Here is a 19,791-nt window from a genome sequence, read left to right as displayed (position 1 = left end):
TATTGGATTATTTTAGCCACAACCCCAGACTTATGTCAACAAGTGTCAGCAAGGTTGTTTGAATCACAACAAACATGGCTTATAATATTAGAATGATGGCGGATTTCCATTAATTCTTCATGACCCTCAGTTGCCCAACATTTTCTAGGGAGGGGGGAAAAAAAAAACCACAACTGTGCAGGATGCAGTTTTCTGCAATCTTTTACCCATCTTTCAAAAAACAAACAAACAAAAAAACACCTGAAAACACTAGTTAACTAATGTCTTCTTGCTTACATGTGTTTTTATATTCATATTTTGACATTCGTTAGGAAGGAATTTCATGAACAAATCACAGTAATGCAGATGTAAGCCCCCTGCTAAAGTCGTGCTATAAACATAATTAATCAATAGAGCACCTATCAACAACTCATCTTAAAGAAAAGCATTGCTGATTAAATTGGTCAGATTCTATTCTGTTGCAGCAGTTCTTAGTTTACAGCTTTTTTCTATGGCCAGAAGCAGTTAAACATGTAACTCAAGTTAACTCGGAACACAAACATTCAACAGAAGAGAGAAAACAGAAATCAGTAAGGTTGGAAAAGATGCGAGTAGTAGTTGACAGAGTTTTGAAAGAGAAAGGATTTGGGAACACACAATTTTCTATTTTATGTATCAAGTCACTAACTAGGTTTCTAAAACGTTCACTATGAAGCCAGGGTACTTTATTATTTGCTTGCAGTATATAGGGAACAATATCTGCTTTCCTTATACAAGGATCAGATCCTTGTTCATTATGTTTTTGCAGAACAATAGCAATAGTCTAACAAAGATGTGGCAGCAAAGAGAACAAGGTAATTACAATACACAAAAGCAGGTATAAATAGTTCCTTGCCTGTGTGTTTTCTAAGGCAAAACTTGAAATAGCACGTTTGATTCTTACATAAGACCTAAAAAAACTGGGGGCCACAAACAAAGAATATCTCTAAGTAAAGAAACGTTTGAGACATGAAAACTCAAAGAAAGAAACTCTTTGCAGAGCAAAACATTTCTTTTAATTTAAGACAAACATTAGCAAAATAACAGACAATCTCTCAGTTGTGGATTATTCTGAAAGGAGTTAAGCAACGCATCACTTCACAAGATTCGAAAGAAAACATTAAATAACCATGAAAGGCACGACCAAGACCTTGACAACAGCAAATACAATGATACTGAAACGCCTTATATTCAAAGTTTGCACTGGCAAGGAGATGGACTCAAGCCATTAGCAGCCAGTATCTTTTCTTTCCAAGAACAGTTTAGCTGTTCTACTGCAAGGGAAATCCTCACACAAATATTAAAAACACCTCAGTAAGGACCAGATTTAGACTCCCCATTACAGGAAAACATTGGCTTCCAGTCGGAAAAGCTGTCTTCTGTTGTAGCACTGCCTTTTTATTGACTTATTAACTATGGATAATGGATTTACAGTCCTTCTGCACTGCATCTTAGAACTTATTTCTAGAAGGGCTGTTACAAATGAGGAAAGTCTGTGTTTTAAAATAGCATTCTTGCAAACAAGGCCCATTCTGGAAAGACAGTCACTGCCCTAACTGAAGTCAGTATGTTCCTAAATTGGTTTATTGAGCTTACTTTTCTTTCCAGAAGTTACCAGTAAACAAAATACAGCAAGAAAATATTTACTTCATAAAGCCTTACCGAAATCGATGCCTTCAATTTCGATTCTTGGGCTGTTACAGCCAGAAGGTCCATTACTCACAGCAGGAATTTCAGAACACTGTTTTGGCTTGGACATATGCGAGTTGAGGAAAAATGTTCTCCAGTTCCAGAATGGCCAATACATCTAAGTATATCTATCTATCTATCTCATCATAAGCCTCAGTTCTTATTACCTAACATTTGGAATTAATCAATACCATTGTACATTACTGTGGTTTCTGCAAACACCAAATACACTAGACACCTTCTATTAGGAGGTGCTGTACTGCAAAAAGAACATTAAAGTAACAAAACTCAGGAGACGTTCTTCAGGATTCAGGCATTTATCTCGGGCACCTGAGTCCCGGCCAAGCTGCCAGTAAATGGTAGGCACGCTCAAACTAACAGCTCAACCTATATAACATTCAAACCTCTTTGACAGTGCTTCCTCTCATCACTGACAATATAGGAAGTCTAACGGAGGTGGCCCAAATGTGAAATGTAAACAGGTCTATGATATCTAGATATCTTCTTTATATAATCTAGGAAGCAATTTTAAGGAAGCAATTTTAAATAAAATGTGTACTTTCACTAGTTGTGCTGCTTCACTTTTCCCCGTTCAGGCTAAGCAAAGGAATCCGAGGAAGAGTTGAAAAACATGAGCCTAAACGTCGTGTTAGTTCATGAAACTTTTTAACCAAGAGTATCATAACTTCCTCAAAAGAACACTAGGTTATTTTATAAATTTACTATCACCAAAAAACCTGGATGTTGCAACTCAGAATGAACTGCCTCACTTCTTTAACAGCTGCAGATAAAGGTGCTGTCCGTATCTAAATCGGTAAATAGACGTTGGGGAACATTTTATGAGAGCATTTCTTTAATTCATAGAGGCAAGCACACGCAGCTGGGAAAGCTCATCAGCTTTAAAATGTGGCTTTACAGGAACATTGTATTTCTGTGTTCAATGTACAGTACACATCCATAAAATGTGTAAACATAGATGTCATAAACAACACCACTGTTCTTATCATTTCTTAATTTTTAAAACAGCTTTCAACTCAGTGAAAAAATACATTTCCGTGTGTCACCCTGAAAAATGTTATTTGGGAATCTGTTCCAAATTAAGATGAAAAGTTGATGGATTAGAAAGTAGGAGAAGTAGATTACCTAAGGTCAACCGTTCTTACAGTTTTATTTACAGAGCAGTATGTTCTACACTACATATAAACCCGTCAAAATTTAACGTATCCTACAGTAAAGAGTAGATTACAACAGCCCAGAGGTGTATTCTTATTTGAAAGGTTCTCACAAAGCTTGGCAGAAGGATACAGTTACACAGAGCAACTATAAGTTTTCCCTCCGCTACCGCAAACTCTTGTTTATTTTTAAGTGAACAAACATTATCTTCAATATACAAAGCACAAGCGTGTGAGAAATACAAAGTTAAAAAAAAAAAAAACAACTGAAATAAGTTCAACACACTTATCAAGAACAAACATACATTATCCATTATTTATCTCATTTCGTATTTTTTAATACGTGAGGGACATCTAACATACCAATAATAAGACCTATTTTCCATCGTCTTCCAACAGACATATGAACTTGAGGTCTCACGCTTCTTTCCTCCAGGTACCTACTCCAAATTATATTAAAGTGAACAAAGGATTTGCTTTCCTCCGGGTTGTTCCAAAACTGGATTCTTGGACTTAAAAGCTCTAAAACATTTGCCTTACAGAAGTCGACTAAGTCACCTTGCAACTAGTGCCAATGCAGAAACGTTCCTTGCAGTATCAATCCAAAACTTTAATTGCTAAAGATACCAGAATCCAAAAAAGTCTACTAGAAATGAAACTGTCAGTTTTAAAACAAGGCACTGCTCTGATCTTTTTTTGTGCACAGGAGCAGCTTGCACAGTGTGTTTTCTGCACAAAAGGAAAATAAAATTAAAAAACAAAATTTCTGAAACTTAATGATGAATACAATCTGAGAAAGACACTTTTCCTGGAAGGACTACCCATGAAAGCTGAGTGTTTCGAGTCCCTACGAAAAGGTTACCATGTTACTGCACTGAAGCATTCACAATGACATAGTTTAAGCTGTCAGTCAGGACAACCATACAGAAAGGAATGAACGCTTTGTAGAAAAAGATAATGAATATCTGAAAGAAGACTATGCTGTTGTGTATAGTGAAAACAACCAGATCTAGCATCAGGTTCTTTACCACAGCTTTTCCAACTGATATCACTATATATTTGCAATAGTAAGGAGAGCTCTATGAATATTTCAAAAGGAAAGGGCAAAGAGTTGACTGAAGTCCATCTGAGCTGGCCTGTGAAAGACAAGTCTTTTGAACGTACTTCCAATTTCAGATTATGAGTTATTTTATGTAATGAAGGTATTGAGAGGCTGACATAACTTAGTAAGTCACTAAAGCAGTTTTTGATTTTTAAGTACAGACACGAGATCATAGACTTGCCTTAATAGAAAAAAATGTAAGCGTAAAACCACCTGATTCACCTCAAAATTCTGAATTCCGTAGATTTACGAAAACCCTCTGTGAAATGAAACCATGATCGTGGAAAAAAATCACAGTCCAAACCAAAGCATGCAAGCCCAGAGCCTTCCACGGCTTACTTATAAGCAAATTAAGGAAGTCAAAAGCAGAGGTCATACTCTTATATGACCTTAAAAGGTCATACAATGTGTATTTTATACAAACATCCTGTGGAATGGAAACACCGTATTCACATTACCTTTTCTGAAAGTATCTTTACTATATAGCTGAGTGGCATTTGAATTTACATTTTCCTACTCTCACATTTATAATGTTTGTTTTCACCTATGTGAAAGGGATGTTTACTGGAGGAGAAAAAAAGAAAAACACAACCACAGTTACTTCATCTCTTCCTCCCACCAGTAATACTGTACTCCCCCAGATACATCTCCAGCTTCAGGAAGAACTGCTACACTTAAATTTTAAGACAAAAGTTATCTACGCATTAGTTGGGCGTACAAACTTCTGCAGCTGCTGACGGCACAACCTAACATTTTTAAGCTTAAAGTAGGCTAATTGGTTTCTAAGTCTAGTTCATACATCCAGAGAATAAAACAAGGGAAAAAAAATACTTTTAATGAAGTTCAACCTCTAAGGACAAGCCCAGTTAAAAAAAAAAAAAAAAAAAAAAACCACAGAATCAAGCAAATTCACCGTACCACGAATTCAGCAGCCAAAGAAACCTGTTCTAAGGCAACGCATCGCGCTGCAAAGCCGACACAAAACCAACCAACTTCTGCAGCCAACGCCGTACAGCTCTCGTTAATGATGTTTCCTGCCCCAACTCGGTTCGTTTATGAACAGAAGTTTACTTCAACAGAAGCACCAAACTTCTCGAAAGTTTCGATTTCCACGCAGAGGAGCTGGAAAGAAAAAGGGGGCAGGCACCACCAAGGCGCTAACTTGCTCCCATGCCATGGCTTAACCCTGTCGTTAAGGAACCGCCTCCGTGAGGGAAACGATTATTTCGGCTCACCCGGGAGCCGCTCGTAACGGCGAGCGGGAGCGCCGGCCACCGGGAAGGTAAGCGTGCCAGCAGCTCTGGCCCGGTGTAAAAAGGCTTTTAAAGAAAACCAACCGATAAATAAATCTGTTTAGCGGCTGACAACCTTTACCCCGGCGGGAAAGCAGCCTAACCAGCCGGAGCCCCCTCGGCCGCCGCCCGCGGCCCGCAGCGCCGCTCTGCTCCACCTCGGCGGCCGCCCAGGCCCCGGCCGAGCCGGGCCGCTCGCCGCCGGCCTGTCCCGCAGCGGGGCGGCGGCGGCGCCCTGACAGGCCCCGGCGGCCCCTCCGCGGGCCGGGCCGGGCCGGGCGGCGGCTCTTACCTGCGGGCTGCGCGACGGGCGGCGGGGCCCGGCTGGGCATGGCGGCGCCCGCACTGGCTGACGGCGGAGGAGGAGGAGGAGGAGGAGGAGGACGGGGCGGGACACGGCGCCAACGGTTATCTGCGGCCTCCCGCGGTAGCTGCCGCCGCCGCCACGGCGAGGGGACCCATGTCACGGCGGCGGAACCGCGTCGCTGCGGCCCGGCCCGGCTCGGCCCCCTCCCGCCGCCACCGCCCACTCGGCCGAGCGCCTCCCGGCAGGCACCGCGGTGTCGCGTCACTTCCAGCAGCGGCCGGGCTTTGGGGGGGGAGGGAAGGAGGCGAAGAGGGGGGAAGGAGGGGGGGAAGCGTCGCCACAGCAGCTTTATTTATTTATTTATTTATTTATTTATTTATTTGCCCGCGGCGACGCTTTCACCCCCCGGAAAAGGCCGCCGGCGAGCACCGCGGCGGAGCGGCGGCCATCTTAAGTGCTGGTAAGCGCCCTGCGCCGCGACCACTCCGCCATCTTGGGTCGGGGGGGGGGGTGCGGCCGCCATCTTAGGTGCGGGCAGCCGCTGCCCTCCGAGGGGCGGGGAGGCAGAAGGGCAGCTCGGAAAAAGCACCCGGAAAAGAAATGCGGAATAAAGCAGGGCAGCCGGGAGCTCCGCCTCGGGCTTGGCCAAGGAAGGGTGCTGCGGAGAGGTGGCAGGGGAGGGGACTGCGCCGAGGCGGCGTTTCAGGGTGCCGCTGAGGTGAGGGCTCGGCCGGGTCCTCAGGAGCTACCGGACTCTGCTTGTGCCTCGTGGCGGCGTCGTTTCACTTCTCGCTCTCGAGGGTTAACACAGCGTTTCTGCGTAGATAATCGTTTACTGCGGAGTTTTGCCCCTTTGAAGTTTGCTGGGGGGGGGGGGTCTGATCCCATATGTATGATCCCGCAGTCCTGTTCCCAAATCCCTCTCCGGAAGAGGCTGCGTGTCACTGTTCCCCTGTTATGTCCCTCTCTGACCACGAGGTAAACTTCCTGAACATCGGAGTTGGCAAACCGCTTAATCTGAGCGGGGTCCCCGAGGGCCTGTCGGCATCAAGCTGAAACCTCAGCTGATGAGCGCCAGGGTCTGCCCGAGCTACCACCTTCCAAGAGCAGTTTGGTGCAAATTTGTTTTTGGAAAAGGAGATTCATCTGTGTCTACACTTCATAGAGAAGGTGTTTACATAGTCTAGCTGAACGTGTAAGGGTCCCAACAGTCAAATCATGCTGTGGTTGACCTGGCTTCCTCAAAGTTGTATTTTTACAGTTTCATTTGGTTCTGGATCGTGCAGACTCTGCAGAGAGGAGCTGAAAGGCTGTCAAGGAGACATGCAGGGAGATGCTGTACTTTTTATGGATCTTTTATGTGCTCTTTTGCCCAAAGAGAGCACAAGCAGGCAATGGTTTGACCTCACAAATGAAAGAACATTTACAGCAAAATCAGTAAGTAAAGTGCTGAAAAATAACAGACCAGCTCTCTGTTTCTCATGTTATTTTTTGTTTGTTTGTTTTCTGACAGCTGTTTACGCTATATTGGTAGATATTGCTGTAACTCCAAGCACATTAGGTATTTTAAAAAGCATAACGTGGTTTTAAATAATGTGCAAAGCCTGCCGTATGTCCTTTGACTGCAGTGAACACTGTGCAGCAGTTAAAACATACGAGCTGCTATACAAATTACAATAATAAAATAGTAATTAAAGTGTAATATTGAAGCTTTGTTCCTACAGAGACTTAAGCATACATTTAAACACAGTTCTGCTGAAGAAGGCTTAGAACACAGTTACGCGTACAACTTTTCATGTTTGAGATAGGTTTATGGAATAAAAATAGAATAATTAATCTGCTAATTTAATAAATAATATAATGTCTTTGACAAGTACATGGAAATTATAATGTTTCAGTTACATTAGGAATCCCATTACAGTAGCTGAAAATAATCATAGGTGACTGTTAATGAGGCTCTGTGACATTACACTTTGCCGCCTGGTGGCTGTTTTCTATTTTCAGCATAGTGTCAGAAATGCAGCATAAAGCTTGCATTGACTTGGCAGGACTGAAAGAAGCAACGGGGAAACAGGAAGCTAGGCAGTCTAGGAACTGAAGATCTTTTCCCTCATTCAGTGTAAAACGTTGCATTTTACAAATTGTAAGGGCGAGGAGAAAAATCTGCAAAAGCACTGAAAGGCTTAGTTGTAAAGCAACAGGCAAACTAAACTAGATCATTTCTTCTTCATATTTGGCAGTAGTTGTTAAATTCCAGAGGCCCAAAACGTGCTTTGTGTGTGGTACTAGACCATGAAAAATCGTTTCCTATTTCAGTTGTGTTTAGTTAATGGTGATTGGCCATTAAGGGTTAATCAATCTTAAAACAGCATTGCAAATAATAGAGTTAGAGGAGCTATTTCAATAGATGTTTCATCTTTCACAGCTGATGTAGCAGTGATGTGGTTGAACTTAATGAATATACATGCTGCCCCCCTAAACAACCCAGGCAGCAATCTGAGCCCCAGCCCCCTAAAAGAATTGAAAAGCCTTTCGTGGAAAAGACCAGTGTCACCAGCACAACTGTGTGCCACAGGAAGGCAGCCAGAAAGATCAACAGTGTCAGTGATTAGGCCCTAGAATAGAAGGGAATTTGTTAAATAAAATTCCCAGGTGATTTGAGGAGGTGAGTCATATGCTAAACTACAAAGAAAGGGAAAAAATCTCTCCAGATGGTGTCTGCCAGTCTGACCAGAGGGAAATTTCCTTCCCTCCTTTCTTGGTGGTACTCAGTAGCTCCTAGGACCAGAAGCTTTAATCAGTATGCAGTTGTGAGTCTGTAAAATTCATTTAACTAGAATTAAATGAGAGGTGAGTGTTCCCCCAGAAAAATGAAGTGATCTTTACTTCTTATAAACAGTGTGAATGACTGACAAGATGTGTGAGGTTTTTAATCATTTCTGTATAAGCTTTGCTGATTGAAAGGGATTACATTTGCCTATTAGGAAGGCAGAATGACTCTTTATAATAGAATTAACCATATTAAGTATTTGTTCCATGAAACGGAATCTGTAGGTTACAACCCTAATTTCAAGGAGCTACTTTCGATGCCTGAAAGTTTCTTTTTCAGAATAGCATGGATTGTGAACACTATTATCTGAAGATTTCTAGAGCATTGTTCTGTAAATCTTCAAACAAGAACGCTTTTAATAGCTTAAAAAAAAAAAAGTACTTCCAAGCAATTTCTTTTCTTATAGAGCAGCAGGGTGAAGAAACATAATCTTGAGATAGCCATCTCAATGTAAAGCCCCATCTGTGTAGGACAATAGAGGTTTTAAGTCGTGTGGGACTGGTCTTGGTAAACCCTAGATTCAGAGGTGACTTGAGTTCGCTGCAGCAAAGAAGCTTTATCAGTCACTAGTGCAAAATCCTAATCTGTCAGGAGAGGGCGCAGCCTTCCTAGAAGTCCCAAATGGAAAAAAGATACCTTGTGGTGTCAAGGTGGTTCAGAAGTCTGTCTCCCCAAAACCATGCAGTCTGGTGGTTCAGAGACTCCTCCTGCTTTGGGAATTGAGGATGGCAGGGAGTAAAGAGTTCTCATGATCTGCATACATGTCTTTCGTAAAAGGCAGTCATTCATAATTCTCAAGAAAATGAACTGTTTTTTTCCTCATTGTGGAGCCTGCAATATGGTTACAGAGGAATCACTACGTGGTTAGCTATAGTATAAGTTATAGTATATATTACATCATATAATATAGAATATCTTCTTAAAGGTATTGGATTGCTGGCAGTAGATGGTGCACTTCTGTGCTCTTGTAAAATATATACAGTATAGCGTGGCTCCTGGCAGTGCAGGCTTCTCCTGGCTTCCCTGCCAAGTGTATGGGGAAGAGTCTTGTTGTAAAGAAAAACTAGATAAATCTTTAAAGTTCAGGCAGTTCACTTCCTTCTCTGCTGAGTCTGGCAACGCTGCTGCTCAGAAACGAGGTATTCTGTTTCCTGAGAAATTGTAATACTTGGCTGTTGGTGGTGCGTTTTCTTTTTGTTTTTGGAGTTGAATCAGATATTTGAAGATTTGAAATAATCCATTGAATGAATTTAAAGTGTTCTTTGGACCTACTAGATCGTTTCATTTCACTGATGCCAAAGCCTTTCCTTTGTGCTATTGTCGATGAAATGTGAACTAGTTTAAACTTTTTCTGTGGAAATGAAATGTAAAAAGTAAATTGAAAACAGGAAGTCAAGCCAACACATTTTATCTTAACAGACTGTTTTGACTTTTTCCCCCCTCTTAAAATGAAACTGAACTGACACGTTTCCATGAAGTTTCTTTAATGCAGTAAAACCACGTTTATCTTGGACCATTATAGCTGAAATAGCCCCTACTACAGCGTTATCAGGCAAAAAGTGTGTGACTGAATTCACTAATCAACATCAAAAGCATTACGTGAAAATGGCTTCTGGCTGTGATTTCATAAGGTGGACGTTGTGATAGCTGGCTGAATAAGTCGTATGCATTTTCTTCTGGCTTCTAAGTAGGCAACAGTTAGTGAAAGAAAATTGTGCTGTTACCGTTGACCTAAGTTAAACAAAGCTGCAGCTGAACAGAGAATGAAGTAAGCTGCCCATTACTAAAGTGCACTGCTGATCTATCCTTCAGCATCAAAAAGGTAGTAAAACTGATCCATGAGCAGCTGTTGGTGGGTTTTTTTTGTCTTCCCTCCCCCTTTGAGTAGCAGGTAGTGTCCCTAAACTCTGTCCACCATCAGTACAGACAGCTTGGCTCTTCTGTGGGCAATTCAGAGCGCCTATCTGTGCCAAGTGAAGGACCCAGGAGTGCCCCTCGACCTGGGAACCTGGGGCTGGAGTACCTCGCTCATCTGTTCAGAGGCACTGAGATACTCTTCTGAACATCTTGAATGCTCATGTCTTCTGCATGGGCTGCTACTTCCCATTAGCACTGACCTCTTGGCATGCAGAATGACCAGGCACTGGTTTATTTTGTTTTGGAGATCCACAGAAATGTCTCTGCTTTTCCCAGCCCTTCGAGGAAGGCTCTATCTCAATCTGTTTTAGTTGTATGGGCATGAAATACTAAACCTGCAACATGTAGCAATTTTTTTTTTTTTTACTGTTTTATTTAGATCTTAGTTGTCTTTACAGGAGTCATAGATATGAAAGCTAGAAGGCATAACTGCATCAACAGTCCAGTCCCTTGTGATTCACAAGCCATTAAGAATCCCACGATTGTGCTTAAACAATCCTAGATGTGTTAACTACAAAGAAGCCCATTTAGTTACACAAAACAAGTGTAGCTGCAGTTATTTTATGTGGGTCTTAGAAACCGCCTGCATCCAAAAGGCCCGTAGGTTCTTTGACTTCGCTCAGACTTATTTGTGCAAGGATGGGGTTGCTGACACTGAGTACAGTTTTGTTTTGGTTTTTTCCAAGGAGCTCCTTTCTGAGTCTCAACCATGCCTGCAGCTGGATTACAACCTCTAACAAGGATGCAGGCACTCATTCTTGCGATAGGAGGGCTACCCAGTGGCTTAACCAGCTCATGTAGGCCAAAACAGCTGTGTTTTCCCTGCTGTGGTTTACCCCATACCCTCAAAGGGGCAGGAGTGAGGTAATGCTATGCGTACATCTGGCCTCAACATGCTTTTGTACAGAACTTGTCAGCAGCACCTGCGAAATGTATTTTAGCATATATCTGTTTTAATGAGGAAGGCAAAGCTTGTGAAAAGAGGCAATAGACAAACTAATACAGCTGGTAAAACTCGTGAGCTTTCAGGGATGCTGGCACTTCCTCAGGTGTGAGGGAGAAGCAGCAAACTTTAAGAAAAATGCAGGCTGAAAATCCTCTGACTTCAGCCATAATTAAATTATGTTGCGCAGCCAAGCAGGGAGGAAAAAACAGCTGACAGCTGTAGCAGCCCAGAAAGCTATGATCAGTTTATTGAGAAATGGTCATCCAAATTGATGTATTGGCAACACTTACCGTTTTCTCCCAGGTCTGACAACGCTTCCTTCTCCCATAATCTCATCCTCTGGGAGTACCTCAGCTGTTGGCAGGAGAGCAAGAAGACTTCTGGCTCTCCCAGTGGCAGAGCAAAGCTTGCCAGTGTTACTTTTTTGTTCAATGAAAGCTCTAAATGTAGAAAGCTAATAAGAAAATAATTCAAAATTATTCATTTAAAGACAATCCCTTGCTTTTCAGAGGCCTGGCTTGTGAGTTTGGTGTGTTTAAGATGAAGAGTGCTAAAAATGTTTGAAGACCACTATTCCATTTTAATGTTACAGTTCATAATTTATTGGGCAAAAGAGAGTTGATTCCTACAGCCATCCTCCTTCCTTGTGCTTCAGCTCCTCTTTGTGAAGACAGGAGGCAAGAGCTACCACGCTCCTTCATGGGTCAGGTGCAAGTAGAAAACTCTGAGGTACAAACTACTAGTACTCATCACACACTCAGCACTATCACGGTGATTTCTTCCATACTGAGCTGTTCGGGGTGATAAAACACATGCCCATAATCTTTATTAACATCGGTTTTTAAGGCTTTTTCACATCTCAAGACAGCTGAGCTTTCTTTGGAGGCTTAGCAACATTTAAATGTACCTCTGCAGTTGGTTTTCTTCTTACAGATATTAATGTTCCTATATTTAATAAGACCTGCAATATTGTGTTGTAATTGCACAAGATCTTTTCACATCTATAGGTCAACATGGCCAGGGAAATTCAGATGCCTCCCAAAACTGCCCAGATGGGCAACTCAGCATAACGTGATATAAGTCCTGAGTGCAGGAAGAAAGATTTTGGCTAAAAAGCCAAGGCTCCCAGTCTGGCCTGGCAAAAGTTTTAAGTGTTGCAGGTGTCTAGATCTGAGCAGTAAATAGAGTGGAAACAGGAGAAGCAAAAAGCCTTGGTGAATGACAGCATGCAGGCTCAGCTTGGGGAGGGGGATACCTTCTGCTCTTCAGGCGGGGGTTTGCGTGAGCCCATCCAAACCGCTGGATCGCTGAGGTGCGGTGGGTTTCTGCAGATTGCTTCCCTGCAGGGTAGGAAGGGATATGGATGGTTCGGGTTGGGCTAGTGACGCATGGCCTGGCAAATCATCAATCCACCAGCAAGCACAAACATCTTGCTGGCCACTGGGCATTTCGTTTCTTAGCCTGACCGTGTGGGAAGACGGGGCTTTTGCAATCGTGCTGGTTGACTCATTTCAATCAAGTTTGACAGAAAGCTGGAATTGCTAAATATGCCTTTCAATGTCCTCTCCCACCTGCGCCACTGAGGAAGAGGCCTGTGTGTGAGCTCAGACCTCATCAGAAATCCAGGCAGAAGAGCAACAGCCTAAATCATTTCGTAGCTATGGGATAAGGTGCACCATTTTAAACACCAGACTCAATCAACTGCAAAGCATTAGCTCTCAAGAAACTGGAGCTCCCTACTTCTGGTGCTCATAGGATTTTTTTTGTTAGGATTCATTCCTTTTCTTGATTTTGTTCCTCATGAAACTGTCGTAGGCTACAGAGGTACTTTGGAGACATCCATCGAGACCCCATCATGCTTGTAGCACCCAGGAGACTCTGACCACAATTATTTTGGGTAACATTGCTGGAAGTTGAAGCTCTGTGTACAGTGGGTTTCCAAAAACAGAGATGGTCAAAAACAGTCAGAATGTTATGGGGAAGCCCCAGATAGCTAATATTGAGGTACTTACTAAATTTTCAAAAATATACAGCACTGCCATCATCAGGCACTTATTTCTCTGAGCTGATGTTAATACACAAAGATAATCATATTGATGATGATGAAGAAATTGTTTTGGACAAGTTTTCCTAGTGAACCAACATTATGTGATTAGCAGTGATGCAAACTGAGAATATTTTTTTTCAAAAGATCATACCCTTTTCTCGCTACAGTAAATAGCGAAACGTCCATTAAATGTAAGTAGAAGTAGGATTGAGTTCCAACTTTAAAAACATAATGGCTGAGATTTTTCTGGATAAATGTGAACTTCTGTGTCAAAAATGCAACGGCCATGCAAAGAGGGACCTTTCACAGATCCTCGTCGAGATCCGTATTGTCTCTGCTACCTGCTTTCAGAACAGGTAAAAGTGATCAGGAAAGCTGCTCAGCGAGAGAAACAGTAGGACAATGAAGGCAAGCACAAGGACAGCAGGATTTGGGAGGCATATGGAAGTCCAACACCCCCCACCCCCCCCCCCCCAAAAAAAAGTCCAGGATCCCCTGAGAGTGGCAGGATCAGGTTAATGAGGAGAACCAGTAAATATGAGATGAGTAAATCCAAGTGCTGAGTGATTTGCTTGAATTCACCAGGATCTAGGTGAAGGGATCCTCCTGGATCACGATTAACTCCGGGCTTCAGCGATGGGGTAAGGGTGCTGTCGCTGAGCCAGCTGCTTCGCTCTTGTAAGCGAGAAGGATACCTGCAGGTTTAGCTGGTGTTCTTGATGTGCCCTGCAGAAGCCCTCACCAGGGTGCACTTACTGTCGTCATTCCCTGCACATCTCTGCAGCCACCATACAGTCTAAATACAGCCCATGTTAGCCAAAGGAAGTATATATGAATCGTAGAGTAGTAGGCCACAGCCACCACTTCTCCAATCTTATTGGAGTCAAGGGGTGTGCAGTAGTGGTGAATTTGGCCCACGTTTTTGAGGTTTTAACCACTGAACTCAAAAAAATGAATGAGCAGAATAAATCAATTTACATGGTCTAATCTCGGTGCAAGAAGCGTGGATTCCCGTGATAGGCAAGAGAGGGCTATTCAGAGCACACAGGCTGGGCTCCGTATTCACCTCTGGCTACACCGGGATCCAACAGATCAAATCTAAAGCAGATACTGAGGAATTCTCCTCGTGCAGCCATTCATCCACTTGAGCAATGCTGAGGAGTTGGAAGCACAGCTCCAAACAGCACCAAAAGCGCCAAGACCTGTCTTCCCAATGCAAGCAGATTGTCAGGTGTTTCAAAGGAGTAACTTTGTCTTCATTTTTCTGCATTTACGGAATTTTTTATAATGTAGGTCAGAGGGTGTTTGCTGTCTCCTCAGTCAGTAGCAATTTGGTGCATTTAAAGGAAAGACTGATTACTATTTACAGTCCGTTTGCATGCAAACGGCATTGGTCCAATTGCCCAGTTGTGGAATGTTACATGAGCAGAGAAGATATAATTATATACAGATTTGGCTACAATCCATATTTTGTCCATATTTATCCATATTTTGCTGCAAAGGGTCCTGTTGTCTCCTTTGGCAGGAAATCCCCTGGGTAGAGAACGTATCCTCAGTAACTCGCTAGTTTGCCCTATACTGGGTGGAGTTTCCAGCAAATCCTCCTCTGTGGCAGAGCCAAGGGGCATGATCCTTCCTAGTGATGCAGCTATCGCCAAAAGTCAAGCCCTTGCCTCCCGGGCAGCCCAGCGCACTTAGGAGATGTTGCAGCTTATGAGATCATTCACACTTCTCTGAGCAGCACTAATTCCTGATGCAAAATCTCTTGGCGGTAGCCTAGATTTTCCGAGGAGCAAAGACTCGCTCCTGTGCATACTGTCATGCGGTGGAGCAGAAGGGAGTTTCTGGAGCACTGCAGAGATTAAGGACTTCTCTTGCCAGTCAGGTGCTTGCTCCTGCATATTCAGAGACATGGTGGGATGTGAACCAGCTCTGGTTCAAAAATAATATGGTCATTTTAGCACGTGACTGCTCCCCCTCTAGCAAGTCTTCCCATACGTTCTGGGACCATTTTATCTGAACTGTGCTGATGGCGCTCAATTTCTGTCAGTTGTCCCTTTGCAGGGTCACTTCAGGGATGAGGAAAGCATAAACCAGGCCTGCTGGGGTGGCTGCTGCAAACTGACCTATTCCTCTGCCTTGCCCATAGATGGTACATCTACTTTGTGGCTGCAGAGGGTGTCTTCTAGTCTTTTTTCCATATAAATGTTTTCAGATGCAGTGTGACAGCAGGTTACACTGAGAAGATTTTTCCACTCTGCAGTTCTACACCATCAAGATGTGCTTAAGTTACCCTACAGGCTGAGCCTTCAGATGTTACTTACACATCTCTGGTTTTGGCTGACTATTTATACGCTGTTACTAGCTAGGACACTTCTCTGGAGAGTGCCTCTTTCTCAATCTGAGTTGCAGGCAGATAGAGCTACAATTTTATGCTACCTAAAAAAAAAAAAAAAAGGGATGCCAGTCCTCTGCAAAGCATGACAAAGAGCCGTTGTGCGCTCAGGTTTGCCTTGGGCTGATTTGCCTTTACAGAGCTAGGCCAGTGTTGCCTGAGTCAGATTCTGTTTTATGCAAGTTATTGTAGCGCCTGTAATTCAGTTTGAGTGGATCAGATAGGTTTCTTCCCCCTTCACAATTATTACCTTATTATTGCTCTGTTTGTTAATGGCTATGCTGGTAGCATCACATAGCCACAAGCATGCCCCAGGGCCCAGTGCAGTAAGTGCCTGTGGTGTGTGTTTCTCTCCTGCTTGCCTAGAAGGAGCCATCACAGCATTATAAGCTTATCTCTAGACTTTCTTCAGGCTCGTTCTTGCCTGTAGGAAAGCTTCACGTGTAGGAAGTGTCAGGCCTGGATTTCTGTGGCAGACGCTGGACCGTTACATCCTGAGCTGAAAAATGACCTGTTCTTCTCCTGCAATGGGAGTGGTACGAGGAGGGAGATGGCAGAAGGTTGGAGCTGTGCAAGACCCAGGACCAACGCTGGCCCTAGGTACGGCCCTGCAATGGTCTCCAAGTTTCCCTTGGGAGTTATAATTTGGTTAGAGTAAATAAGATGGTGAATGAGTGAGTCCCATGAAAAGTGGGAGATAATCTCTAAAGTTATGGGAGCTAGTGCTAGTCTGTGGAAAATACACAGCGTTTGTGTGAACTTTGGAGTATCAATGTTATTCCCGTGTTTCTAGGCAATCTAATACCTTGATGTTGAATTTGACCATTTCATGTGCCAGAAAGCAAGCATTGCTTCCACATGCCCTTTTCCAGAGCAGGAAGGTACTCTTCGTATTTCTCACTGCACTGGTATCACTTGACTATGAAAAAACAGTACCACTTTTGCCAAGGCAATAGTTGCCAGAAGAGAGGGATCACCTAGAGGATTAAAAGTGGCAAGGTGCTCTACAGGCAGAATACAGCAACTGCAGTTGTATCTACCTAACACACACGTGTGTAGGCTTTGGACTCATTAGCATTAAAAACATTTTGAAGGTCAGGAATAAAGCTGTGTGCGTTTGCATGTGTGTATTTACACTTTTCCTGCAAAGGACGAGGAAACGAATGCGATGCCTGCTTTTCTGGTGATGAATATTGTTTGTCTGCATGAAGAATATTTTCTCTGAGCCTTAAGCGCCTGGTCTTTTTAAAGCTAGTGGGCTGCTCCTGTGTAAAATTCCTTTGCAGGATATGCCAGAGGAGCCAGCTGCAAGTAAAACCCAGAGGACTGTGCCCCAGTCATTCTTTGACTGCTCCTTCTTTGGCTTGCTTTATCTTTAAATTACATCCTCAGAGCTGGCAATCTGTTGAAACAGGACCACAGTTGCCCAGATCTTTGCTCATAGAAGGTGTAAAATGATCCTAACATAATCAGGAATCTGTGGGTTTTCCCCTCATTTCCACTGGGGTGTATCAAAAGGGACTATCCTGATATGGAGAGTATAAAATAGGCAGAAGTGAAAAAAGATTTAGGCTCTGACTCTGTAAGCTCTGAAGGCCTCGCTGTCCCCTACCCCACAGGCAATTAAAAAGCACACGCACACACGCTCAACAACAAACCTGTAAATAGGAAGTGTAAATGGGAATTTTTCAGGTTTAAGAAAATGTGTGAACATACTGTAGTCACTCTATTTTTGTGGTTTCTCGGAGTCTTTATCCTCAAATCTTTCCTCAGCCTTTAGCCGGACAAAATAGATACAGAGATTGAAGTGAGTAAGAACACATCAGGACTCCTGCATTTGGCTAGGACTGCACATAAAAATAATATTGTCCTAGAAAATGAAAAGCCTGTGTCCTGAGTCTGCTGAGCAAGAGGTTTCATACCCATGTTTTTTTCCCTGTGTGCTGGAGGAGTCGCACAGTGGGATGCATCCAGACTGAGGCTAAGTAATCAGCTGGCGGGCTGTTATCTCTGTGCTGAAACACGGGCCTGTTCCTTTTCTGTTTCCAGGAGCTCTACCCATTCCTCCCTCCTTTGTTACAGGCTTCCACATTATGGGAGGGTGAACACTTTCACATAAATCATAGCGCTGGTGCTAGCTGAAACTGAGCCTAGCACATTGTTTTCGTCTCATCCTCCAGAGGCCGTCATTTAATAATTAATACCTGGTATTTTAACCTTTTGGTAAAGCACTCCAAAACACCTGATGGACTGACTCATGAACTTAATGTATCCAGTGAGCTTTCACTCATCTGTGGCATTCAGCTGTTTTGGTGACAGAATTTAAGGTTGTGCACAAAACCGGGGGCCCAGAATAGCTCAGGCCAGATTCGTCTGCTGCTGTAACATCAGCAGAGTGCCAGCAAGGATAAATCTGGGTTTATTTACTCTACGTTGAAGAGTAGGAGTCTTCCAAGGAATGAAGGCTGAATATCGAAAAAGTCAACATCACCAGAGCTGTTTTCCAAGAAACCCACCAGCCACCGAGTTTGGTAGCTCGGTTTCTGAGAAGGTGCTGTTCTGTGACTTTTCACGTGCAGGTGCTGAACAGTTCAAAAGAACAGGGATAAAAATTACCCCTTTCAGTCTGAGCAAAATGATCAGTCCGCTCTCTCAAAATACAATTGGGCTTTATCTGATTTTACTTTTGGTAGAAGGGGAGGCAGACAGCGTTCTCCTATTGCCACCTATTTCTGGCAACTCAGCACCTGGTTGAAAGCCACTGAAGATTCCCATAACCAATAATTACTTTGGATCTGGTTCCTAGGAAACTCTGTCGTAAACAGCATTGGAATTTATTAAAAATAAAGAGGGCCACGTGTTTATAGAGCCCTTTCCACATCCTTTGGCAGTTCTGGTTGATAGTGTGTGTTGTGTTTCTTACTCCTACGTGCAGAAGATGCTTGCATCACCTGTGGGGTGCTGCAGAGGAATGTAATAGAACTACTGTCCTAAGTGCCTCACTCTTTGCAGGGCTTTCTAAGCCTGGCAGAATGGTTGAACCCCTGTGAAAGCACAATTGCCAATATCGTTTTTGTTGTGCGAGCGATTCATAACCCTCTGCCTTCAGCAGTGAAAGCCGTTGCTGTTCTTTACCACCCTAAGAGGGTAGTTTCCCTCCTGTTAACAGGTGCTTAAGGAAATGTTTGGCGTCGTCTACCTGTGGCCTGTTGTGCCAATGCTTCTTTTGTGGCCTCAGCTACAGGGTGTACACCTGTGTGAAGGAGATCAGGCACGTGCATTTGGGTGTTTGTCGGAAGGCGAGAGTCCTTAAGGTCTTTTTATAGACATTGGAGTTAGGTCTTCTGGAAGGCCGTTCAGGGCATCAAAACTGGCTCTTACAAATCATCCTCTGGAGGAGTGTCTCTCTTTCCACTGCCTGTGTAGGGAACTCACAGGGACCAGACTCAATTACCAAAGTTGGAATTAGATGCTGCGGTAAGTGGTGTGAATACCGCACAGTTTCAGCTGCTACTCACCCACAAAAAGGCTTCTGGTTTTCCCATGAAAGTAGGAACTCAGCTGGCATAAGCAAAAAAGCAATCTTTGTGGAAAATGGTGTCTTAAACATCCATCTTTATTGCACCAAATAGCTTTTTGAAATCCTCCCCCTGGGAAGTTGTTGACACATGTTCGAGTCACTCTCCCACCTTCTCCCAATAAATGCATGCGTAATTGTGTTTGTGTATACTAGTTACATGTTGCTGTGGAAGTTTTGGCATGCTGATATATATCTGCATGCCAACCACAGCCATCACAGTCTGTGGCTCTGTGGCCGTATATGGAAGTTCACCTGTGAAGATATTCAGAATTTCCCTTTGGACCGACTCGATGTCTAAGCCAAGCAGCTCAGAGGAAGGCAAGCAGAGTTGCTACGTGCTCAAGATGGGTGGCAGCCTCTGGCAGTGAAAATGGTGGCCTCCCATTTGAAACCTGGTTTGCGTTGCCTTGAAAGCTGCGAAGGACATCTCTTCCTGCCATGCCCTCCCCAGAACAAGACGATGCCTGTGGAGTGGTACGTTTTCGGAGGCCAAATC

General features: G+C 43.5%; 1 protein-coding gene and 1 long non-coding RNA gene across 9 annotated transcripts in view; one reads left to right on the top strand and one right to left on the bottom strand.

Moving 5' to 3' along the window:
• Positions 1-6,148, bottom strand: part of AFTPH (aftiphilin) — a 49,825-nt gene extending 43,677 nt beyond the window's left edge. For 3 of the 8 annotated variants that reach the window (XR_011140581.1, XM_068940647.1, XM_068940652.1), the window contains exon 1: positions 5,566-5,820. The gene's annotated coding sequence lies outside the window, so the exon portion shown is untranslated. Of the gene's footprint in view, positions 1-1,680; positions 1,702-4,899; positions 5,170-5,565 lie in introns of those variants that run through there. The other 5 variants (XR_011140579.1, XR_011140580.1, XM_068940651.1 and 2 more) reach the window with 5 other exon arrangements.
• LOC138066901 (uncharacterized) overlaps positions 6,131-19,791 on the top strand; it is a 20,385-nt gene continuing 6,724 nt past the window's right edge. The window contains exon 1 of the long non-coding RNA XR_011140585.1: positions 6,131-7,017. This is a non-coding gene — a long non-coding RNA (uncharacterized lncRNA). The remainder of the gene's footprint in view (positions 7,018-19,791) is intronic.

Source organism: Struthio camelus, chromosome 3 (assembly GCF_040807025.1).
Source record: "Struthio camelus isolate bStrCam1 chromosome 3, bStrCam1.hap1, whole genome shotgun sequence".
Taxonomy (NCBI): domain Eukaryota; kingdom Metazoa; phylum Chordata; class Aves; order Struthioniformes; family Struthionidae; genus Struthio; species Struthio camelus.
The sequence above is the reverse complement of the archived record's forward strand: the minus strand, read 5'-3'. Positions and strand labels throughout refer to the sequence as shown.